The 26,258-nt window shown below is 40.6% G+C and overlaps 1 protein-coding gene and 1 long non-coding RNA gene across 3 annotated transcripts in view; both read left to right on the top strand.

Annotated features, from left to right (window-relative positions):
* Positions 1 to 26,258, top strand: part of NAV2 (neuron navigator 2) — a 783,367-nt gene that overhangs the window by 146,805 nt on the left and 610,304 nt on the right. The window lies entirely within an intron of this gene.
* On the top strand, positions 804 to 26,081 carry LOC121915137. 2 transcript variants are annotated; one of them, XR_006100653.1, is made up of 4 exons: positions 804 to 941; positions 18,462 to 18,522; positions 21,006 to 21,180; positions 22,998 to 26,081. It is a non-coding gene; the product is annotated as an uncharacterized LOC121915137 (long non-coding RNA). The 2 variants fall into 2 exon arrangements; XR_006100654.1 differs by lacking the exon at positions 804 to 941 and adding an exon at positions 16,313 to 16,403.

Here is a 26,258-nt window from a genome sequence, read left to right as displayed (position 1 = left end):
AGGGTGTATTATTATTATTCTTATTCTTATTCTTATTATTATTATTATTAACCTTTATTTATGAAGCGCTGTAAATTTACACAGCGCTGTACATACAATCTTTTTATTTAGACGGTTCCCTGCCCTCGGGCTTACAATCTAAAAAGACATGACACAAAAGGAGAAGGGAGTGGTGGAGGGAAAGGGGATGAGGTCCAGCAGTTCCTCTCTACCTCCAAGGCCTGGACCAAGGCAGATGGACTGGAGGGAGGGCTTGGCTTCATAATGGATGGTTAATCTTCTTCCAGGGAAAATACATACTCTCAAGTAGGATAATACATATACAGTACATAGCAATACAGGAAATAGTTTGATAAACAGGCATCAAAAGAACATCAAATAGTAAGCAACAATTATGCAATGCCTGGGAAGGCTTCTCTGAACAGGATGGTTTTCAACTCCATTTTGAAGCTGGTTAAAGAAGTGATGGCTCTTTCTTGTGGGGGAAGAAAGTTCCAGGACTGAGGGGCAGTGAGTGAAAAGGCGCGAATCCGTAATCTGTAAGAACTTGCATTTTTAATTAAAAATTTGTGTTGGCAGAGGAACCATATCTTGTTGAAAATATTAAATAAAGGAAGGAAGCTTAAAGTCCAGTGGCCACAAATATTTAGTTAAAGCTCTGCATATTTTGTAAATCCTTTCTTAACAGGGAATTGTGTAATTCATACCAAGCAGTGTATGATACAGCTGCAGTGATGACAGATATTGGCTTGGGCTGGCAAACCAATTTTAAAGAGCAGTGACCTCAGGGCCAATATAGAGAGGTAGCAGATGAGCTGGCCTCTGCAGGTGCTGGAGTGGTCTGGCTGATTTAACTCCTTCTAGGCTGTTTTAGCCTGCAAAGGAAAGAGTTTCCATGTGTGATTCCAAGATGCAAATCAGCTGTATTACTGGAGGAAAAGGTTTGTCATTAAATTTGCCTGTGTGATTATCCAAGTTTATTGACTTATTGGTATTCATTTAATGTCTTATAGGTTCTAAATTGAGGGCAAGAGGTTAAACGGTATCACAAATTGTAGCTGTGTTCCAGGATTCATCAATTTGTAGAGAAACTCTCCCCTCCCATAGGATTTTATCTTTAAAAACAACAACAACTGGTAATTCTGTATCAGCTTTGAATGTTGAATCCAGCATCTCACCTTCCCTGTTTTTTCCTTATTTACTTAGACAGTTGCCAAATGTTACATATCACCTTTTAAAAGGCAGCTAGTGGGGGAAGGGGAGGAAATAGCTGTGATTTGCATTGCCATAATTGGTTTTTAACTTTATTGAATGTGGGATTTAAACATTGCAGCCTCTGCCCTCTTTTATGTCTCCAGCAAAATGGTCCAGTTCATTCTTGAACATTTCTACCTTTTCTTATTCATCACAGTGAGATTTTTGGATCAGATGCTTGGTGCCTTAAGATATCCAATAATCTGTCACATCTTTTCTGTCTTTAATTGTGGGCTGGCTCACATGTTAGTCTCCTATATGGATAATGGCATGAAAGTCACTTCCCTTTCAGGATGCTGGCCTTTTGCCTCTTTCAGCCGATGACTTGCACATAAATGAAGTATTAAAATGTACTTCAACAACAAAAAACATGCATCCTTTTGTAAAAGACAATACATAGGCCTAGATAATAGATTAGATTTCATAAATAGAATCACCTGATATAGAAAGAAAAATATGGCTTTGCTAAACAAACAAGCAAGCAAATCTTCAGGTCTGATAATTTTTTATTGTGGGGTTTTTGGGCTATGTGGCCATTTTCAGTCCAGGTCTGAATTTTAGGAATTACAAATTGAGCATAAATGAAACTCTGCAAATATTAATTTTGTTAAATGAGATGAGAAACAGTGGTTGAAAATAATGCATTACAAATAATTCTACTAGCTGTAACACATTACATGTGTGTGTAGCAAGAGCATAATGGCATTAATTTTGCAAAGTAGCAGAATTAGTTAACTCATTAACTCTTTTTGAGTAACAAATAACATTTGTCTGTTACTTTTTCATATTATCATGAGGAGCAAAATGCTTTTGGAGCATATTTCTGGATGGAAATAAACTCTTTAATATACGAAGTTATAGGATGACCTGTTCCCTTGTAACTAGAACTTCCTTTATTCAGGGCAAAGAAGATATACAATAAGCAGACTATTCTACTTATTGCTCCATTCACCTTTGTGGCACATACCACAGAGAAACAGAAGTTTTGAGGTGAATTATGTTTATGGTAAAAACACATTGACAAAAGTAGCTACAGTGTACCTGTATGCACACTTCTGTGCATGACAGGAAGCAGCACAAGAACATAACGAAAACCACATGTCAAATATAAAACTTTCCTAATGTATTATATTGTATTCTTGTTAAGCAAAATATGGCCAAGCATTCTGTGATAGCCTATGGCTAATTTATTGCCAGAACAAAATTTACAATGGTTTAGAGCAAAGTATGTACAAACGCTGTGGCAACATGCACTACCTCAACCAGTATTCATGAACTATGGATTGTTGGGGTTTTTTTTCCAATTGATAAGCTCTGTTTGTAATTTGCTTAAAAATTGAAAAATTAATGTGCTGGAACAGTTTCTGAAAGGCTCATAAATAAAGAGTTGAAGATCAAAAGCTTGAAACGTATCTGAGATTCTGTTAATTATGATTAATTGCTTCTTTTAAAGGGTGGTTTTTTCCAGAAGCCTCCTAGCAACCATGAACCCCAATTATTGCACACCAATGAAAAGCATGGGCGATTGCTTCATTCAGCATTTCTTCCACAGGACAACATTTGACTGGCCGAACCCAAAGGGTGCTCAACAATGACTTTTTTTCATCCTGGAGAGAAGTTACCAGTGGGGTCCCACAGGGCTCTGTCCTGGGGCCATTGCTATTCAACATCTTTATCCAGGGGTAGGCAACCTACGGCCCGCGGGCTGAATCCGGCCCGGCGAGGCCTTGGGACCGGCCCCAGCCCGGTCCTGCCACCGATTGCCGCTGGGGCATTTGGCCTCTCACGCGAGGGGGCAAGGGGGGGGCAATTGTCTATAGAAGCCTCAGAAACATGCATTTATATAAACATTTTTTAAAAAATCAAGATTTTTTTAACATGTCCTCCATTTTTTAAAAAAAGTATCCTCCATTTGAAACTTTTGTCCTACATTTGTCCCAGTTTATTTATTTATTTAAATTTTTGAAAATTATTTAATTATTTATTTTTTACCTCCAGCCCCCCAGTTGTCTGAGGGACAGCAACCCGGCCCCCGGCTCAAAAAGGTTGCCTACCCTTGTTACTTTATCAATGACTTGGATGACAGAATTGGGGGCATACAGTACTTATCAAATTTGCAGATGACACCAAATTAGGAGAAGTAGCAAATACCCCAGAGGACAGGATCAAAATTCCAAATTACCTGAATAGACTAGAAAGCTGGGTACTGCACTTAGGGCGGAAAAATGAAATGCACAGATATAGGATGGTGGACACCTGGCTGGATGAATCTACATGTGAAAGGGATGTAGGAGTCCAAGTAGACCACAAATTGAACATGAGTCAACAGTGAGATGCAGCAGCTAAAAAGGCCAATGCAATTTTAGGCTGCATCAATAAAAGTATAGTGTCTAGATCAAGGGAAGTAATAGTGCCACTATATTCTGCTCTGGTCAGGCCCCACCTGGAATATTGTGTCCAGTTCTGGGCACTACAATTTAAAAAGAACGTGGAGAAACTGGGGCGTTTCCAAAGGAGGGCAACTAAAATGGTGAAGGACCTGGAAACCATGTCCTATAAGGAACAACTTAGGGAGCTGGGGATGTTTAGCCTCAAGAAGAGAAGGTTAAGAGGCGATATGATAGCCCTGTTTAAATATTTGAAGGGATGTCATATTGAGGAAGGAGCAAGCTTGTTTTCTGCTGCTCCAGAGAAAGGTCCTAGAACAATGGATGCAAGCTCCAGGAAAAGGGATTCCACCTGAACAGTAGGAGGAACTTCCTGACAGTAAGGACTGTTTGACTGTGGAACACTCTTCTTCGGAGTGTGGTGGAGTCTCCTTCCTTGGAGGTCTTTAAAGAGAGGCTGGATGGCCATCTGTCAGGGATGCTTTGATTGAGATTTCCTGTGTGGTAGGGATTGGACTGGATGGCCCTTGTGGTCTCTTCCAACTCTACAATTCTATGATTATCTTTCCCCATACTTGAAAGTTTTGGCCATTGTTTAGATAAAGCATGAAGGCTCAGTTCTGTGGAAGTGTTTTAGTACATTTGGTACAAAATGGTTTGAAAGTTTATCAAGTCTGACTTTCTTCTAGGCCAGTAAATTTCCTTTATGACTGAATTTCTTTCCTGCAACTCTGTTGTCCAGCCATGTCCTGATAACATTCACATCTCAGGCAACCTCAGGTGTGCCACCATGAGGCACAACATCTTATGTTTCAAGAGAACACTGAGGCATTCGGCTCCCTTGCATATGTATTTTCCTAATTACACAGCCTGAACCACCGACCAAGTACATTAGCCAGAGGCTAATTTATTTAACATTTTTCAACAAATTTAATTGTATCATTTCAGCAGACAATTCAACTGACATTGGTTGTGGATCTTTGGTAATTTTAATGTCATTTTATTTCCTTGTGTTGAACTGCTGTTAGGTATACCATGTAGAATGATTTTAAGGCCTTTTAAAACATGACTGGGCATATTTTGTAAAGAATCTATATGCAAGCTTTTGTTTTTGTGCAAAGTAAGCTGAAGTTGTAGATTCTGTTCCTGTATTTGCTTCATTTTGTAAAACAAAAGCTGGTATCAGATACGTATGACCAAAATTGAGATGATTATTTTGCTGCAACAATTTAAACCCATTTGCCCATCGGAGTGTGATTGTATTTGAACAGATACTTTTACTTGAGTACTTCTCTGCACCCATTCATGTAAAATCACTTTTTGATAGCTGCAAAGAATTCCATTTAATACCAGCAACAACACATGAGCTCAAAGCATTATCTGGGTACAGATCGCTTACTCACCTCTCTGCTTTAGCAGGAAAGTGCTCTTGGAAATGTAAGTTTATATGACGGCTGAGAGAGGTTGAAAAAAAATTACTTAATGCAAATGAAGACAGAAAATGTGATTTCATGAATAAGAAATAAGCAAAAGCTAAAAACTTCCCATAGGCAGTATTATGTGTTTTGAAATTAATTGCACTATACACTACAATACCCATTCCTCTTCCTTGAGAATATAATGCATAAATGTAAAAGTTTTTCCTAGACCATTTGGGGTGATGGGTAAAAACAAATTGTTTCATTTTTGTAAATACAACATATTTAAAATGAAAAATAAGCATATTTCACACTATGTGGCATGCAGACATTTTGTATTCTGTGGGGTGCATAGGCACAATATTACCTCATCTTGATGCAAAGCTGGAGAAAATGCAGGAAAATAAAAATACGTATACACATTAGCAAAGTCATATGGAAATCATAATTTGAAGAGATTTTATAGTATGTAATCTAGTCACTGGAACAGAAGACCAAACTTCATAGTTCTTGATTTTATTATTTTAATATGAAAACCAAGCATGAACTATTTAACATTTCCATTCTGAAATCTCCTTCCAAGAAATGTTTGAATAAATGGATTGATATAGAGAACCAGTTGGTAACTTGCGATGTTGTAACCACTTACGAGGTTATCTTGTAGCATGGTGTGTGGAAATGTTACAATTCCCCATTACCCCATATTTGGTTACATGTGCTCTGGGAAGTTTCAGCTCGATAAATGATTAGTCCAGTGTTATCTCCACAGAGTGCTATTGTTAAAAAAATGGCAATAGTATAATAGCATAAGCCTTAACACTCAACAGTAAGCCTAGCTGTACACAGTGGGACTTACTGCATGCATAGGTTTCAGCTCTGAGCAGGTAAACTGCATAAGCAGTTTTAATTCTTCTTTTGTTAGCCAGTTTCACATCCACTTCTTATGTTCTAGAAGCTCAGGATTTTTGTCTTGCTGTTCATCTACTGGAATTTTGACCATGGATTAATAGCTTGGCACATCGTTTAGCTTGACCTTTGGCCTGTGGGGCAGGACAATATTTGCCATTTACGGGTAGTTGATGATTGTTAGGCCAAGTTGATGTATCAGCAGTGAGTGTATCATTCTGGCAGACATGTTCTAACATATGTTTAATGGATTCAGCAAACACAGCTTCCTTAATATTCTTAGGTCTACCTGAATTAATAGATGAGCTGGAAATAGCACTATATGTTTGCCAGTGATGCCACTAGGGTTGCCATTTCATGGTGGTGGGTGGGACTTTCCCGCCTCCTGGGGGGTATGCCCGGTCCCGTCCCGCCCCCGCCCCCATTCCCGGGTGGCTGCCCAACTCTGAGCTCCCAGGGCTGCTGCCTGCCTTCTATAGAGTGCTGCCTATGAAACATGCCTGGAGCAGCAGTAGGAGGACTGAACCCAGCAGGGGCGGGGTCTGCTGCACTGCCCAGCCTCTATTGGCCAGCCCTCTGCTTCCTTATTTGGGCATGCTCCAAATTCCAAGCGGAGAGGGCTTTGCAGGCAAGTTGCTTTTTGTTCTTCCCCTCTTTCTCTTTCTCTTTCCCCTCCTTCTCTTCTTCTTGTTATTCCGTTTTTTTCTCCTCCTCTTTCCCTCCTCTTCCTCCTCTCCTTTTTCTTCCTTTCTTCCCCCTCCTTATCTTCTTTTTCTCTTTCTTCCTCTCTCTAAGCCCCCCTCCTCTTCTTCTCAGGGGTCCAGGGCTTCTCAAGGCTTTGCCCCCATTAGAAAAGAAAAAAGGCTTTGGATCTGTCCCATAAATCCCTCCTAAGTTGCAGGACATCCCGGGAAAAAGCGGGGTGAGGGTTTTGGTGGGGTTTGGGGGTAAAGGAAAGGAGGAAGGGGGGACTTGCTAAGAAGCTTGTGGATGAGCATGTAGATTTCTAATGGCCACGGGACTGCTCGTGATCTTGCAATGCTATGCCTGCTGTTGAAGTTGGAAATGTAGTTTGCATGGCACAAGGGACTGCCTGTGATCTTGCAAATGCTATGCCCTGCTTGGAAGTGGGGAAATGTAGTTTGCCATGGCACAGGGACTGCCTTGTTATTCTTGCAAATGCTATGCCTCTGCTTGGAAGTGGGGAATGTAGTTTTGCAATGCACAAGGACTGCCTGTGATCTTGCAAATGCTGCCTGCTTGGAAGTGGGAATGTAGTTTTCATGCACAAGGGACTGCCTGTGATCCTTGCCAATGCTATGCCTGCTTGGAAGTGGGAAATGTATGTTTCTTCGTGCACAAGGACTGTGTGATCTTGCACATGCTATGCCTGCCTTGGAAGTGGGAAATGTTAGTTTCAGTGGCACAAGGGACCTGCCTGTGAATCCTTGCAAATGCTATGCCTGCTTGGAAGTGGGAAGTAAGTTTGCAATTGGCCAAGGGAATTGTGATCTTGGAAATGCTATGGCTGCTTGGAAGTGGGGAATGTAGTTTGCAATGGCACAAGGGACTGCCTGTGATCTTGCAAATGCTATGCCTGCTTGGAAGTGGGAAATGTAGTTTGCAATGGCACAAGGGACTGCCTGTGATCTTGCAAATGCTATGCCTGCTTGGAAGTGGGGAATGTAGTTTTCCAGTGAACAAGGGACTGCCTGTGATCCTGCCAATGCTATGCCTGTTGGAAGTGGGAAATGTATGTTTCGTTGCACAAGGACTGTGTGATTTGCAATGCTATGCCTGCTTGGAAGTGGGGAAATGTAGTTTCAGTGGCACAAGGGACTGCCTGTGATATCTTGCACATGCTATGCCTGCTTGGAAGGGGAAGTAGTTTGCAATGGCACAAGGGATGCCTGTGATCTGCAAATGCTTGCTGCTTGGAAGTGGGAAAATGTAGTTTGCATTGCACCAGGGCCTGCCTGTTCTTGCAAATGCTTGCCTGCTTGGAAGTGGGAAAGTAGTTTGCATGGCACAAGGGACTGCCTGTGATCTTGCAAATGCTATGCCTGCTTGGAAGTGGGAAATGTAGTTTGCAATGGCACAAGGGATTGCCTGTTGATCTTGCAAATGCTATGCCTGATTGGGAGTGGGAAATGTTATTGTATGAATAGGGGGGGTGTTTGGCCAGAAAGAGAAGTACATTTCAGCCTTCTGTCTAGGAATAATGCCAAAATGTCCTCCATTTTGAGCATGCCTAAGAAACATGTATTTATATTAACATTTTTTAAAAATTATCAATTTTTTCATGTGTCCTCCATTTTTTTAAAAACGTGTCCTACATTTGAAAATGTGGCCCTACATTGGTCCTACATTTGTCCAGGTTTGGAGGTCCTGCCTTATGGCAACCCTAGATGCCACAATCTCCTTCAAAATTCCCTTATGTTCCATTGCCCAAATAAAAAGACAGAGGAAGTGAGGATAGATGGTTGTTACATTAGGGAATAAAGCAAAACTTGTATTTGATATGCAGTTACGTTTACCTAGGATTGGACAAATGTGACAGGCTTCAGTTTCTACCTCACAGATTGTGCATTACAAAAGTACAGCAAATCTTTTTTTTAAAAAAACAACAACAATAGGCACAGCGTTAGCCTGCTTTAAAATAGCAAGGGGGAGAAGGGGGAGAGAGGAGGAGAATCAGGCTCTGCCATGCAATGTGACTGCTGGAATTGAAGAGATTGTTTGCACCTGTGCAGTTGTGCTGTAATAGCAACATTGAGAGCTGTTGTTGGGTTTTGCCAATTAATGAAAAGGTTCAGTACAGCAACAAATGGAATGCAAGGCAGCAGCAGGATGGACACAACATCATGTGATAAGTACTGGCCAAAGATGCTTTTATTGGCTTAAAATCCTACTTTTTGGCCTTGTGTGGTAAAGCCCCAAATCTCTCCCAATTTATTGAACAGCTTCTGAAGCCTCTCTGTTTTGGGATGGAATGGGGAAGATCACTTGGCCTTGTAGCTAAACACAAAATGATGGTGATGCTGAGATCCAACAGGGTCTGCTTGTGTAATCCTGCCTGCTCCTCATGAAGCAGGAAATGGCCATGCAGGGGGCTTCGAGGCTGCTCAGTAGTCTGGTGTTGATGTTGGATATGTCCACATGGAGACTATATAGGCTACATTGAGCCATACAGGTTTATAGTTTCTGTGTGAAGAGCATATCCTTAAAGCTATTACTTCTGCAAGAATTCTAACTCTCAAGAGTTAGAAGGAATCATATCGGAAAGATGAACAGTTATACTGGGCTTTTATTTAACTCTTTGAGACAAATGCATGGCATTGTCATTTACTTTAAAAGAACTAATTGGATTGGGATCCAAGTACTTGCCTCTCCTTAAGAACTGGGCAATGTTGTAAGAAAGTGGAGGGGTTTTTCTGTGTACCTTTGCCAGAGGAAGTTAGTTATTCTGTGACAAGTTGTAGAGCCTTTTCTGTATCTCCCCCGCCCCCCAATATTTCCAATGCCAGCTCCTTTGAAACTGGGTGGTGTTGGCACTCCACATATTTCAGCACCAAGGGAAGACTTATTTATTTGTTTGGGAATGCTACAATTGGTTTATGGTTCTATTTTTTCTGACTCTTTCCTGTGGGCAAGTTGTTATGATGTTTTATTGTTTCTAGTGATTTTAGATCATTTAGCTTTTATTCTCTGCTTATATCCTGCTATGGTATCTTCTGATAAAGGATAGTCTAATGTAATTCTGATAATAACAAAAATAACAGAAATAGGGCAGTCTGAAGAGCCACAAAGAGAAAAACTAGACATACATAACAAAAAGGCTGGAGTTTCTTTGGTAACAGAATTTCCTTTCCTACCCAGTGGCAGATTCTGCTGTGCTTCTCATTGTACAAAAATTGCTTGATCTTCCCATAGTAACATCAGTCACTGCACTTCCAAGCTGTGCTCAGCTTAAGAATCTGGTTTGAACTGAAGTAGGAAAGGAGTTGTAAAAATGACAGAGGAGGGACTAGGAATAAAGAAAGCATGGGAGCCTGAATGAAAATTCCTTAAACAGTTTTGCAAATTATATTAAAAGCAGTGTATCTGTGCATGCGACTGTGTGTACTTTTCCCTGTTGACAGAATTCAGTGTGGTTACAGAAGTGTTTCTATGGTGACTGTAAGTGACAGCTGTTATGTTGTCTTTCCCCAGAGAAATGTATGGTAATAATGGTCAGCCTTCCCAAGGCTGGCATTAAAACTTGGGAAATAAATGAACAGGTATGTGGGGAAGTTGTTGTTGTTGTCCTCTTCATCTTCATCTTAATCATCATCATCAACAACATGCAGTTTTCAAAATTTTGTTCTTTGTGGAAGTACTGTTTTTAAACCCAAGTGAACATTTTAACATTATGGAGAAGACATACTTTTGCCCCATGTATGTTTCTATGAGAGAGGCATTCAAAAGCCAATGTATTCCTCTGCTACTCTTTGGTGTGACACAATGGGGGTTTTCTTTGCTTTCTGTTAAATTCTTGTTAAATAACTGTATATTTTTGTGTGTTTTTAAAATGTAGAATTTGTGTCAAATATGTGTCAGTGTGCTGCTTACAAGACTGTTGTGTGTAGAATTAACTAAGTTAACTGTTAACTGACGTCAAGTCAAGTTCAGTGTATGGGAACTGTATGAATGTTCCAAGTGCACCCTATCATCATCAGCCCTGCCAGGTCTTGCAGACTCAGGCCCATGGTTTGAGTTTAGATTGAGATTTAGATAGATTGAGTGTATGCATCTGGAAAGAGGTCTTCCTCTTTTCTTTCTCTCTTTCCGAGCATTATTGCTTCTCTCTTGAGTCATGTCTTCTCACGATATGTCCAAAGTACAACAGTTTCAGTTTAGTCATCTTGGTTTCTAGGGTGAGTTCACACTTGATTTACTGTAGGACCCATTGATCTGTCTTTTTTGCACTCCACAGTATCTTTTTTACACTCCACAGTCTTCAGCATCAGATTTCAAATAAGTTTAGTTTGGTCCACCCTGGCTTCGCACCGGGAGGCATGGAGATGCACTATCCACGATGCTGCAGCCTTTTTTGAAAACTCACACTGAATGAGTCTCAAAGAGAAATGACAATGCAGAAAGAACCACAACTCGGAAACATCACCCAAGGAGACTTTCTGCTGTGCTTTCTGCAACCGAACTTGTTTATCTTGGATTGGCCTTTTTAGTCATCAACACGCTTGTAGAAAGCACGGGATGAATCCTTCCTGAATCTTCGTTCGTGAAGTAAAGCCAGAGAGAGAGAGAGTTTGATTCTCATCAGCTTTCTTCATTGTCCAACTTTCACAACCCTACATAGAAATTGAAAATACCATGGCATAGATAATCCTAACTACAGTGATATATCTTGAGGTTCAATAGTTCCTTCATTGCCACATTCCAAGTTCTAGTCTTTTCCTCATTTCTTGATTGCAGTCTCCATTCTGATTAATGACTAAGCCAAGGTATAGAAAATATTGAACTACAGTCAGCCCTCCACATTTGTTGAATTAACATTTTGTGGATTTGATTATTCCTGAGTTTGTCTGTATCTGAAGGGCAACCAGGCGTCCCTTTCCTGCACCATTGAAAGGGTGCACTTGTGCTCCTTCTCCTCTTCTTTTTCCCTCCAGGAAAAAGCCCAGGATGGAGAAGCTAGGAAGGGCTTGCACATACACTTCCTTCTCCTCCATCCTAGGCTTCACCGCAGGGGAAAACGCCCAGATGGAGCAGCCAGGAAAAGTGTGCCTGTGCTCCTTTTCCTCCATTCTGTTGCCTCACTTGCTCAGCTACCACATGGCAGTTCTAGGCAGGCAGGCAATGAGCAGGTTAGTGGAGAAAGCAGGGGAGGTCCCCCCCTACCCACTGGGTGATATTAGGCCTGGGGCCACTTTTGTGGCAATCTTGCTTCCCTATCCCCTTGTGAATGTGGAGGGCAGACTATATTTTAATGTCTTCATCCTCTGCTTTAAAGTGATGTAAATCAAGTGTGGTCATTGTTTTTGTTTTTTTAATGTTCAACTGTAAAACTTCCTTTCTTCTTTGACCTTTTAAAGGAATTGTTCCAAGTCTTTGCTGTTTTTTGCTACTAGTGTAGTGTCAATTTTAACATTTCCTTTCTCTGAGTCTAATCCTGCTTTACATATGACAAGTTCAATGTACAAGTTAGATAGTGTGACAAAAGGCAGCTTTGCCTAACCCTCTTGTCAATTGGAAACCATTCGATATCTCCTGTATTCATTTCTGACAGTAGCCTCTTGTCCTGAATAAAGTTTATTTATCAAGACAATAAAATGTTATGGCACGCCCATTTCTTTAAGACTGATCCATAGTTTTTCATGACCCACACAATCAAAGGCTTTGCTATAATCTATAAAGGACAGGTTGATTTTCTTCTGAAATTCTTTGGTGTGCTCCAGTATCCAACGTATGTTTGCAGTACCATCCCTAGTGTCTTTTCCTTTCCTGAACGCAGCTTGGACATCTGGCAATTCTCAATCTATATATTTGGTAAAAGGCTTTGTTGTATAATTTTGAGCATCACTTTGATTTCATGGGAGATTAATGCAACGGTGCTGTGGTTATTGCAGTGGCCCTGGTATCCTTTTTCTTCAGAACCAGCCAGTGTCTATTTTAAATTACTGTAAGCTTCTTTGAGTTCCTTGGTGGGAGAAAGACAGTGTAAATAGAATAGAACAGAATAGGTATTGCCAAATTTCTCCAGATCTCATTGTACAGTAAAGAGAAGTAACAGTCCAGTCTGAATCCCATGTTTTTACATCTAGGAGGGGGTTAGGATATGACACATGTGCTTTGTTCTACCAGTGACAAGACCTTATGGGCAGACAACTGCTTGTAATGTTTTTGTTGGCAGAAGGGAGCCACCAGCTCCAAAATGACAGTAGTGGGTGGTGAACTCTATATCAGTGGACCAGTGAATCTGCTTTGACTTTTAGTATGAACGTTAAAGGAATTTCACCAGAGCTCTGGGCTTATTTTAAGTGTTGAATCCAGCACCTCGGACTGCTCCTTTCACAACTTCTAGAACAGATTTCCAATGGGTATAGGATGCTTCAAGTGAATTGTCAAATATCATGCCCTATCAACCATGAAGATGTGTCATCAATGCATCACTTAGGGAAGGTTGTGTTCCACCTTGTCTAAAGGAAGTGGTCGTTAGACCACTCCTGAAAAAACCTTCTGTGGACCCCCTGGATATGAAAAACTTTAGGCCTGTATCACATCTGCCATTTTTGAGCAAGGTGATCAAGTGGGCTGTCGCTCTTCAACTCCAAGTGATCCTGGATAAAACCGATTATCTAGACCCATTTCAAACTGGCTTCAGGACGGGATGTGGAGTGGAGACTGTCATGGTTGCTTTGGCTGATGACCTTCATCTAGGCATTGACAGGGGAAGCATGACCCTGTTGGTGCTTCTAGACCTCTCAGCAGCTTTCGATACAATAGATCACAACATCCTCTTGGAACGCCTGAGGGAGTTAGGAATTGGAGGCACTGTATTACAGTGGTTCCTGTCCTTCTTGTCAGGTAGATTTCAGAGATTGATGCTCAGGGGCAGTTGCTCCTCAAAAATGGAACTGAATTGGGGCATCCCTCAGGGTGCCATCCTGTCCCTGATGCTATTCAACATATATATGAAGCTGCTGGGAGAAATCATCCATAGCCATGGGGCAGGGTGTTATCAGTACACTGATGACACATAAATATATTTCTCCATGTCCTGATCAGCAGCTTTGATGACAGATGGCATTTCTCCCCTCAATCAGTGTCTTGAAGCAGTAATGGACTGGATGAGAAAAAAGCAGACTCAAACTGAATCCAGATAAAACGGAGGTACTTACAGTAGGGGCCCCCAAACCAGGTTTTGGTTTGCAGCCACCAGTCCTAAAAGGGGTCATGCTGTACTCAAAGGACTGTGTTTGCAGTCTGGGGGTGCTCCTAGATCTGTCGTTTCAGATGAGTTCGACGGTCAGGAGCATCTGTTACCAGCTTCGGCTAATACACTAGCTGTGCCCTTTCCTGGAAGCAAGGGACCTCGAAACTGTAGTACATGCACTGGTAACCTCATGACTCAGTTTCTGAAATCGCTCTACATGGAGTTATCCTTGTACCTAGTCCAAAAACTTCCATTTGTACAAAACATGGCAGCCAGGATGGTCACTGGAAAAATCAGGAGTGGCCATATAACACCTATCTTGAAGTCACTCCACTGGTTGCCTATTAGTTGCCGGGTGCAGTAAAGGTGTTGGTTATTACCTTTAAAGCCCTACATGGCCTGATTCCAACCTATCTAAGGGATTGCCTACTTCTGTACAATCCACCCTGTACTCTCAGGTCCTCTAGGAGGAATTTACTGCAGCCAAAACAAACCACACTAACTGCAGCCTCCCAGAGGACATTTTCTGCAACTACTTACAGACTGTGGAATGGCTTGCCGGAAGAGATCCTTCAAATCACCAGCCTGAACAGCTTCAAAAAAGCTGTTAAGGTGGATTTCTTCCGGCAAGTCTTTCTTGAATAGATCCACTCAGCTATCAAGAACTCCTCCACATTATGTATTTCCACCACTTGCTCATTAGTTTGTTGGCTTCTAATAGTTCTTTTTTAATAGTTTAAATTTTAATAATAATATGTTTAATTCTTTTTAAGGGGAGGTTAAGATGTATTTTGTATTGTATATTAGTTATATTTTAAACTGTAAGCCGCTTTGATTGCTTTACAATAGAAAAGCGGGGTATAAAGAAAAGTTTTGTTTATTTATTATTATAAGAGTTTTCACATTGTCTTAGAATTCAAGCTTTTGTTTTAAGCATCTGTCTATTTTCCATTTTCCCCCCAGTGTAGGAGTCAAGGTGACTTACAAAAGATAAAAAATATAGTTAAAAATTTGCATCATACAAACGTTAAAAATGCATTTAAACTAAACTAAAAATATAATCTTTAAAAAGAAAATAACTAATAGAAAATGCAGCACATTATGAAAGGCCATTTCCCCTTAGTTGTATGCTAAATATTGTGTTTACTGATTTGCCAAAACAAAAAAGTCTTCATCTGTCTACAGAACTGTAGTAGGAAGTATGTCAATCTAACCTCGCAATGAAGGGAGTACCAGAGCCTAAAAGCAGTCACCATGAAGGCAGTCTCCTATGCATGCTCTCACCAGATGTATCTATAAGAGTACCTATAAGAAGTGACTACCCTGAAGATCTCAAATAGTGGGCAGGTCTGTCAGGATTTGAAGGGTTAAAACACAGTACACAGGGAAATGCTTGATGTGTGTGTGTTTGCCCATGAGCCTTCAGCAGAGTGGCAAGGCTGATCTAGCACAGCTGAAGCTCATTGTGTCAAGGACTCTTCAGTGTCCAAGTGCACATAGCCATGGATGATGAAACATGTGTCTGGATTGCAGAGGAGACACATGGCATGGCTACACACCTGAACTCACTGGGTTTGGGAGACCACATGGTCTGGAGACTATATAAGCCCAGGGGTTGCAAGTGTGTGCTGTGGGTTTGAAGTAGGAGTTGGATTGGTATGTTGTGGAGTTTGAGAGATCTAGTTTTGTATTATAGCACTGTTAATAAAGAGCACTTTGGGGACTTTTGTTTCTCTGGTGATTTATCAGAAGAAGCTACAGCATCGGTTTGCTGTGTGTCCCTGGAGATTCCTGCATTGCTGCAGTTCCTGGAAGTTGCTGTCATCCCAATTTGGACTCTGGGAGCCACGCTTCGGCTTCTGGAAATTGCCAGCTCTGCTACAAGGGTCTGATTTAACCCCAGGACTTGTTTGAGTTCTGACAGTGGTTGTTGGACCCTAGCAGTTGCGCTGACAAGGTCTTAGGGGAGAATACAGTTCTTTGGGTAACCTGGACCTGATCTGCAAATGCGTGTTCATAATCAACACTTTGAATTGTACCCAGAAGCTTTTGGAGCTGTTACAAAAGAGGGGTTTTGTGCTCCCTTTAGCCCCAGTTAACAAATTGGATGTATGTTAAGTATAGTGTTCATAAGTTTACATTTGCAGATCCATTATTTAACAACCTGTTTATGACTTTGAAATTATCATTTATGATTATAAACAACCAGTTTTCATGCTTTAGTGTCTGTTGTAGGCCTTCCTTCTTCCTGCCAAATAGTCACTAGTTCTTTATAATAGAAGATAGTTTGAGTAAAAAAGTTTATCAGATGTACCAACACATGTACCCAACTGGCTGCATCAATAGTCTCTTAATAAGTTTCTTAATAATAAGTATCTTGTTTTCTCTTAATGTGCAGATCACATGTGAGTGAAGCTGCAGCCATGCTGGTCTGAAATCCAACATTAGTTCCTACTTGAATAGACCTATTGAAATGAATGGGACTTGTTAGTCACCCTTTATGTAAGCCATATCAATATCTATGGGTTTTTCTCTAGTTGAGAGTAACATTTGATTTATCCCTCAGATGTTAATGTATGAAGCCTGCCTGAAATCTTGTTATAGTAAAAAACAAAACAAAACAACCTTACATTATATATTTATACAACATACACTGCATAGTTATACTACTGTCCTTCAAAAGGGGGGGGGGGAGTATGTTATGCCTTTATAATATACGTCAGTTAATGAAGTAGATGTGTTTCTGAGCATTAGCTCTTTAACAGGAACTTTGATAAGAGAGGCAGAAATAACATGAAGTTAGGTTCCTACACTATAAAAAAGAACAATTCAACAAGCTGCAGCAAACTTTTATTCAGAATTAAAACTATGCATGTGTGAAATAAAACTACCAGGCCAGATAAGCCTTGTATAAGTAAACAAAAACATTTTGGATCTTCTAGAAACCATTTGAAAGTGCCTATCAGAATGGATCCCAGGATACACCCCCCCCCCCCCCCCCCCCCCCCCCATGATTTCATTTTCCTTGTTGTAATTTATCGACCTAGGCTGAAGCGTGTTTTCCCCTCTTCTTTCGGTTTTGCTGTTCATACATACTCATGAAGTGATTGTGAAGGCAGCTGTTCACCTTGCCTGGTGTACATAAGCACACATAGCACACACAGTAAGATCACATAGAGTAAAATTCCATTCTTTCCCAGGTCAAGTTTAATTGAGTCTGTCTTCATCATCCTCCCAATGCCAGTGCTGCAAAACAAAAAACAAAAAACAAAAAAACCTAAAAAAAAATCCCAACAAACAGCTAGACAGAACACAAGAAAAGAGGAGAATAGCCTGGGTTTTGTAAAAAGGAGCTAACTGAGGTATGCCTGTATAAGGGCATCTTAGATAGGCTGAATGAGAGTGAGAGAGAATGGCCGAAATCACCCTGTGAGTTTCATTGTCTGAGTGTCATATGAACCCACATCTTTCTCGTCTAAATCTAACACTGTAGCCACTATCCACACTGGAATTTCTAAAAAAAATAAATAATAATTCTTATGTCCAAGATGCAGATAAACCAGAGTGGACTGGAAAAAAGCATTGTTGTACACATCCATCAGATTATTTAGAGATGGCAGATGAGCTATTCAGAAGAGGGGTGCTCTACAAAATGCCTTTGGTGGCTCCTCTTGGCTTTTCTTTTCAGAATGGGGCAATTAATTGCAAACCTTACCATGGAGAACTCGGTTCCACATGCTGTGGCTCCAGTTGGGGCTCAAACATTGTTCTTCCTTCATCAAGAAGGCACAAGCTTGGCTGTGATTTCGGGCCTTCTGTTTACACATTTCTTCCAACTCTGTGGCAGCCAATTTGCCTCCTTACCCATTTGTTCCAGATCATATACTGCTGCCTGGTTCATTGGGCTTGTAGCACATTGCCTTCTGTGTGGACTTTGTTCCCGAGGATACAGCCCATAGCCATATTTACTGTTTTTAGGTAAAATTAATAATGCATTCACTGCCTGTAGTTCTTATGGAGATTTTGATAAATACTAGAGGAGGAGAGCATATCAGTTTGAGTACAGAATTTTCATAAATACCTCCCATGTTTGTTCAAGCTCTCTGGTGTTTACATTTCTAAATAATAAATTAATATGTCCATTTCTTCCAATCCCTTTTTGCTCATTCATTTACTGGAAGGAAGGAAATAGGAGGCAGATCTTTAAAATGATAACTTTTTTTGTATGAAAATACGCACACCTGTCAAGCTAACATGACTAATGGCTGCTTGTGCCCCAACCTCCAGCATTCAACCACCCCATTGAAATACATACAGTGGGTAGAAAATAAGGTCCTTTGGGTGTACATGTGTACACATGTGCTATCTGTACTCACACTTGGGAGACTCTTTCATGCCATGGTTGAGCTTTATTCATGAAGAACAATTCCTTAAATTATGCCCAATGTGAGGAATTTCAGGTATCTGCATTCAAGGCAAGGATATGCCCAGGAGTTGTGAAAAGATGCCTGTTTTAAAAACAAAGTAAAACATATGTCAATTCTCTCTCTTGCTTTTCAGAAAAGAACTGTGGGCCTTACGCTTTTGAACTTAAATGCTAATAGCTGAAATCAGCTGTTTTGTGAGTATTAATAATAACCACAGCATGGTAACATTTATTTTTGGGATACACTGCCCAAAATGTCATAGTCAGAATTCGGGAATTCTGGGAGTTGGTCTCTCAGAAAAGTAACTTATCCAAGCTCCAGCAATTAGCAGGTGAATATGAAATGAATGGATCATGAAAGAATAACTTGCCTAGAATTGCATAAAAAGGAACCAAGAGATTTGAACAGAAGCCTGGAATCTCATGTTGATTTCTGCATTTTTTTCCAGTTTGCACCTCATTTATTTCACAATATACCTGGCAGGATGATACTGCTTTCATAAGTTTGTTGACCCTTGACTTGATGACATGGAGGCCCAGGAATATGCTATGAATATTTCTCACTCTTCCAGTGTTGTGCTTTTTCAAGCCTCACACTCTTTGTCCCGACCATATGTACCTTCTGTATTTCTGCCACAGAGTCATCATTTTTCATTAGTGGTAACTGAAGTCTGCATTGTGAATTCCCACACTTTAAGAAGCTGCTGAGAAATTGTGGCAATGATTTAATTACCTTTGGAAAGATCTTACCAAGTGCCCTTAGGAATAATTTCAAACCAAGAGGGAATTATGTAAATAGGTGCAAAGTGAACAGTAATCATAAGTGACGACAACTAAAGGATATGATTACTGAGAATGGGTGATGACTAGATAATGGTTCAGCTTGGCACAAGCTAAACTAATGCTATAAATGAATGCTGTAAACAAGACATAAAAAACCAGGACAGTAAGTGAGTGGTCTTTAGTGCTTCAAGCTATTATTTCATATCTTAGATTTTAGCAAACTGTCAGGCATAATTCAGATGTTCAGGTATACTGCATAATTAGTGTACCAGTGAAATGTTATTGTCTGAAGATAACATGGAAATGTATTAGGCTCCCAGGCTTCAGTAATCTCTGCCACAGAGTAAATACTTTGGATTGAATCCAAAGATTTCCTTTCTCTGACATAAAGAAGGTTTAGTCAAGCATTCTGTAAGAGCCACAAATAACTACATAAAGAGAGGGAGCAGACCAATCTTATCCAAAATTTTGAAAGGTGGTTTTGGGGGTTTTTTGGACTTCATTTTCCAGAGTCCTCTAAGTAGTGTGGCCTTCCCTACTTAATTTCCATTTCTTCTCACTTGGAGTTTCCTCATATGATTTCCCAGTGTTCACCATCATGTAGAGACTCCCCATGAACAGATGAAACTCTTCTTTTCAGAAAGTCATCTCCGAGATGAAGAGAACAAGGGAAATGAGGAATCAGGTTTCATGCCTAGCATGCTCCCACTCTTGCATGTTTATTCCTTACACCTACAGACCTCCTCAACAGGGCTAGGATATTCCACAAAAGGTAGACCCTCCACAACTAAAATAAGAGTATCTTTGGATCCAAACCAGTTACTATGAATTACAATGCCAGAAATCCAGAAACTAAATCTATTAGAGATGCATGTTATATATATATTATGTGTAATACATTGCATTCCTGTAAACACCTAGTTGCTGTAAACCGACACAATCATAACACTTACAAGGAAGGAATTACAAGCTCAGAACCAACATTTTGCTATATACTTTAATCCGTCATAGAGGTATTTAAAGTTTAAAGAAATTGACCAGTAGAATGGAGCAGAAGGCCCAGGGTGAAAGTGTAAGGAATAATTAATGATCCATATAACTCTTAGCAGGCACGGGTGTTGACTGGCTGGAGAATTAAGGCTAATACAGTCTGTCACTACTGCTTCATCACTCATTTGCTAATTGTGGTAAATAGCATTTTTATGGATCCCTTGTTGCTCATTCTGTGTAATACCAGTGCTACCAAAATAAATAAATAAATAAACTTTACCCCATCTCCCCTTTTTCTCAGACCTTTTGGATTAAAAAGGTTTTAAAAAATTCAGTCCAGATGGTGTGATGGGGAGGAGAAGCATAGGTAAAATATATATTTTTTCAATATGAACAGTAAACAGACATGTTGAAATCTACATATATATATTTAAAAACATCCTGTTCTGTGAGTATATACACTTTTGATTCTTGGCCAAATTCATTGTTGAATGATGGTACAATCATATACAAGTTTACTCAGATGTAAATCCCACGGTGCTCAATGGGGCTTCCTTCTAAGTAAGTGTACATAAGAGGGCAGCAGTTCACATATAAGCACATGTTTTTGAATGATATAAGCTGTCCTTAATTAATAAATAATAATAATAGATTTTATTTCTTTTCTGCTTCTTCTCAATGCAGGATACAGCATGTTAAAAAAAAACAATTAAAAACACATAAAGCCAACAGTTAAAATAGAGTACTATAAAGCTGTTAAAATACACTCATAAGAGCATGTTCTTTAGAATATAGAAATTAAAAAGTCATAATTTAAAATTGACTAGGTAGGCCTGCCTGAAGAGATGTGTCTTTAATGTTTTAAATGCTGTCAGCATTTCCAGCTGTCCTATCTCTTCCAGCAGGGCATTTCACAGTCTGGGAGCAGCAGATTAAAAGGTTCTTTGGGAAACCATTCCTAGTGTAGTCCTGCCTGGCTGGAACAAACATTTCCCAGAGGAGCTGAGCATACAGGTTGAATTGGACAGGAGGAGGTGATCCTGTAGGTAACCTGGACCCAAACCATGTAGGAATTTAAAGGTAATAGCCAACACTTTATACTTTGCCCAGAAACTAGTTGGTAATCAGTGGAGTAATTTTAAGATTGATGTAATGTGATTCCTCCTGGATGTACCTGTAATCAGTCTGGCTGCTATATTCTGATCCAATTGGAATTTCTAGACTTGGTACCATGGATAGTGCATTGCAGAAGTCCAGCCTTGAGGTTGCCAGCATGTGCACCACCATTTTTAGGTCCTCCATTTCAAGGAAGGGATGCAGTTGGTGTGTCAGCTGAAGCTGATAACAAGCACTCCTGAATATCACATCTATTTGAGCTGACATTTGGATAGACAGATCCAGGAGCACTCCCAGACTACCAACACAGTCTTTCAGAAGGACTGTGACCCCATCCAGTACTAGTTGACACAACTCCAAGCCCAGATTAGGACTCTTGATAGTAAGCACATCGGTCTTGTCTGGATTCAGTTTCAAATTTGTTTTTTGTCATCCAACCCATTACCTCTTCCAAGCATTCATTTAGAGGAGACACACTTAGCTAAAGCTGTTTTGGAAGGCATGGACAAGTATGTTTGGGTGTCATCAGCGTATTGCCCCAAGTACAGCCACATGCCTCTGGATGAACTCTCCCAGCAGTTTCACGTAGATGTTGAATAGCATTGAAGATACTTTGTAGTGTGCCATGTAATGGCTCCTTTTTTGAGGAGCAGCACCATCTGTCCTGGACTACGGCCAACACAAGTCCAAACAAACGCTGATAAGGGTGCTGCAGCAAGAAAGGAGCTAAAAGGCAGTCTACAGACCTTTTGGTTAGTCCACAAGAAGCACACCACCAATAAAGCCTAGGTAAGGATTCCAGAGTCCACAGAAGTCAGTTCGGTCCAAGGTCAGGGCAGCCAGAAGGTAACAAGAGTCCAGTCCATTCTGAAGTCAAGGGTCTAAGGCAAACAAGGGTTTGAGGAAGCAAGAAGCCAGTGCTGACAGTAATCACTCAGAAGGATACTGCAATAAACTCTGGCACCAAGTCAGCGTCTCCCAGCTCATTAAATAGGAGACACTCTCCCCGGTGCCATCTGAGGCTTGTTTGCTAATTGCCTCTCAGGGCCGATGCACGCAAGCACTCTCAGCCCTGTGTTGCTTAAAGGAAGGAACCTCCAGGCTTGGTTCTACCCCAGAGTCACCACTAGGCTGCTGAGCCTCAGGAGGAATCCCTCCAGTGCTAGGACCTGGCTGAGCTTACTCCTCTGGGGCTGGGAGGTCAGGGCTGGGATCTGGCAGGGCAGGATTAGGACCTGGTATAGCTTCCATTTCCCCCTGCACTTGAGGAGCCACATCCTCCTCCTCATCCTCCGAGTCCTGCTCTTGGCTGGCCATGACACCATCTGGAATTTGCCTGAGCAGCAGGACAGGAATCATTGCAACACAGTGCCTTCAATTCCCAACCCTCTCAGGATTCTAGAAAGATTCCATTGTGTATGGTATCAAACACCACTATATACGTATACTCTCCCTATCGATGTTAAGGTGGAGATCATCACCTATAGCAAGCATATTAATGTCAGCTCTACATCCTGCTCTGAAACCAGTTTGAAATGGGTTGATTTCAGGATATCATCCAAGATATCATGGAGTTGGAAGGCAACTGTTTCTCAATCAACTTACCCAAAAAGTTAAGATTTGATACTGGTCTGTAATTATTAGTCTAGAGGATCCAGGGAGTGCTTTTTCAGCAATGATATAACCACTGCCTCTTTTAAATAGGATGTAAAGATCTCGCTGAAAGATGCATTATCCAAAAATTATGTTGTATTTGAAATCTTATTGCATATCTTCCCTAGATGGCCAGCCAAGAGGGACAGGGATCAAGAAAACAAGTTGTCTTCCTTGCTTGTCCCAGCAGCTTGTCCATATCAACAGTACTCACCAGTTGAAACTGATCCAGTGTAATCCCACTCACAGAGTCACTGGACACCTCATTATTGACTTCCACTCCAATGATGGCATTTACGTCACCATTTATGTGAGAGATTTTATCTGCAAAATGATTATTAAAATTGTCACAGTAAGCTACTTAAGTTTCTAAGGCTGGATTCAGGGGTGAGTGCCTGAGTTAGACATCTCACCACCCTGAACAGATTGGGTGGATGCGAATTTGCAGATGCAGTATGTACGAAAAAACAGGCTTCCTTTGATGCAAATACTGCCACTTTATAGGAACAAAGATGTTCTCTTTGTTCCCACCTTGAATCCCATTGTGGGAGAAAGGTGGGATATGAATCCTTTAAATAAATAAAAATCATGTCTTGTCGCATAGAAGTCAAGTTTTCTGCCACCTATGCTCTAGTTGTTGTCCTTAGTGTTTCAGCTCCCTGGAGGGTCTCTTTATATTGAGGAGCTTGTTTGTGAATGGATCAGAGAGGACATTTGGGTGGGCAGCTGTGTCAATAACCCTGGTTAGATTTTGGTTCCATTTATCAACCAGGACTTCAACAGGATCGCTGGTTCGTTATTATTTTCCACTACAAAGCTTAACATTTTTATTTGTTGTTCAAAGCTATGTGCTATCAGTGTTAAAAAAATAACTAGTTAAATTTCACTAGTAATTTGCTCACCTGTCCAACACACACACACGCTTGTGAGGCTTCATAAATTAATTTCTGGATAACAACACTCATTTTTTATTTTATTTCATTTCTTCACTGTTGTGGTGCTGTGCAAGAGGTTTTGCTTGTTATTTATTGGAAAGGGTATGTATGTTTTCTAGTTAATAGGAGGACAGTATAGAGAACTGAGGTTGTTACAAATTAGAGATGTGAATTTCACTCTTGCATAACATAACATTTTTCTTCATGTATCGTGTTTTTTTTAATTCCAAGAGAATGGTAAAGGATGCAGTTATCTGATGGTGCAGAAAAAATATCTTCACATGCTCAGAGGCACTCAAAATATTTCTGACTAGTTGTTACACCCAATGTTGTGCCAGATAACCAGTCCCATTGACTGGATACCATTCCCAGTCATTAATTTTGTTGATGATTGTTCAGTTTGAACTGCTCTGGAAGCTAAGTGCTTATACCTTTAAGAGCTGAAATGTCCTCATGTTGCAAATCACTCTCAATTGCTCTTGAAAGAGCTTGCCTTTCCCAGTCAGTCACCGAACATACTACTCTGTATGAATGAAAAATTAATGAGGGGGTAACACAGGCTCATCCAATTGAATTTTATGTATGTCATGCAGCCTATATGTGTGTCATGTAGCCTTTATTTTAAGTCAAACGACCCCAAACATATCATCCAAATTTGCTGAATATCCATTCAGATGGTTTTTGGGTGATGTGGTAACAGATACGCAGACAGAAATTTAATTTTATTTATATAAAGATTGCTCCTCCTTTGCATTGGTTAAATTCTGTATCTACTTATTTCTGCACTTCAACATTGTAGTGAGTCAGTGCCCTCCAGCTGGAATGGACATATTTTTATTCAACTTTTCCAGTCTGGACAAACAATATGGAGTGTTTGGGTTTTGTTGTTACCTCTTTTTTGGTTTTGAAATAATCAATGAAAAGCAATATTAGCCATAAACCTTTCCTGAACATTTTCCAACCATTTGATATCTTTGTAATTGTGATAATCCTTTAATTTGCCAAACACTGATCCATTGGTTATAGTTTAATTAATGTCTCTATTTAATGTAATTGAAAACAGTGATTTGCAGTAGGGAATATTTTGGCTTCTGTTCAGTGATTACATGGGTATATTTCCTTGATGCAGACCTGGTATAATTATAATAGGCAACAGTTCTGGCAATTAACTGTGCATGAAATAATACCATTTGTGTCATACCTGGAAATGATGTTCAATTTTTTTTGATATTAATATGGACAAGCCAAAGTACAATTGAAACCCATTATGCCCTAAACTAACATGCATCAAACTCTGAGGAGGAGGAGCTAGTGATACAGTGTACTCAAAACAGAAAAGAAAAGAAAAAAGCTTTGCCAGGTTTCTGAACAGTAGAGTGCTGATACAAGCCTTTCTGTTTTCAGGCAGGTCAATCTGGATCCATTAAAGAAAGCCACTGGGGTAGAGAAACAACAGGTTGGGAAAGTGTTAATTGCCCTATGCTGCAGTGCTGTGTGACATCTTGCCCACATACCGTCCACCCCGTTGCCTAACAGACTCCCTGGCCGAGCTGACACAGCTGGTCTTGGAGCTGGTGTTGGAGTCTCCCATGCTCCTTGTCCTGGGAGACCTCAACATCCCCTTCAAGTCCAGCTTATTAGATCTGATAGGTGCAGCTCGGTTGTTCATGGTTTCCATGACCACCATGGGCCTGTCCCAATTAGTCTTAGGTCCAACACGTTATGCCGGTGATACACTCAATGTGGTCTTTAGTACAGATCAGGAATATCCGTGGGCGGAGGTAACTCATACCTCTGCTCTGTCATGGATGGATCACTTTCTGGTCAAGGTGGGACTTAAGGCCACTACTCAGACCCCCCCTCGGGGATGGAGAACCTGTTAGGATGGTCCGCCCTCAAAGGCTGATGGAACAAAAAAATATAATTGTATGAGTAAGAGAATGGAACTACACACCCTCCAACATTCCACAGATGAAAACGGACATGTGTGACCTGTTAATGAGCTATTAATAAGGAAGAACACCCAAGCTAGGAAAGGCTGCAGCAGCTTGCTTTTGCCTTAGCTTACTGGGAAGGGCAAGAATCCACCTTTCCCCTCTACTTTCCCCCTACTAAGCTAATGGAGTGCAAACTACTTTTGCACTTGGAACTCCACAGCTGAAATAAGCTGAGGAGAAAGGGGGGAAGTAGGAGGAAGAGAGAGAAAGTATGATATTCTAAAAGCACCAGACAGAGTGGGACAACAGAGTTGTCTTTGCCTATTCTCCCACCCTGGGGTCCTGCCATCAACAATAGAACAATGTACAGATTAACATGGAATTTCTCCAGACCCTGTGTGTGTGTGTGTGTGTGTGTGTGTGTGTGTGTATACACATCCAGCTCTCTTCTAGGACTGCATTCTCTGAAGATGCCAGCCACAGATACTGGTGAAATGTCAGGAATAAACTCTTCTAG

Source organism: Sceloporus undulatus, chromosome 1 (assembly GCF_019175285.1).
Source record: "Sceloporus undulatus isolate JIND9_A2432 ecotype Alabama chromosome 1, SceUnd_v1.1, whole genome shotgun sequence".
NCBI classification, from domain to species: domain Eukaryota; kingdom Metazoa; phylum Chordata; class Lepidosauria; order Squamata; family Phrynosomatidae; genus Sceloporus; species Sceloporus undulatus.
The sequence above is the reverse complement of the archived record's forward strand: the minus strand, read 5'-3'. Positions and strand labels throughout refer to the sequence as shown.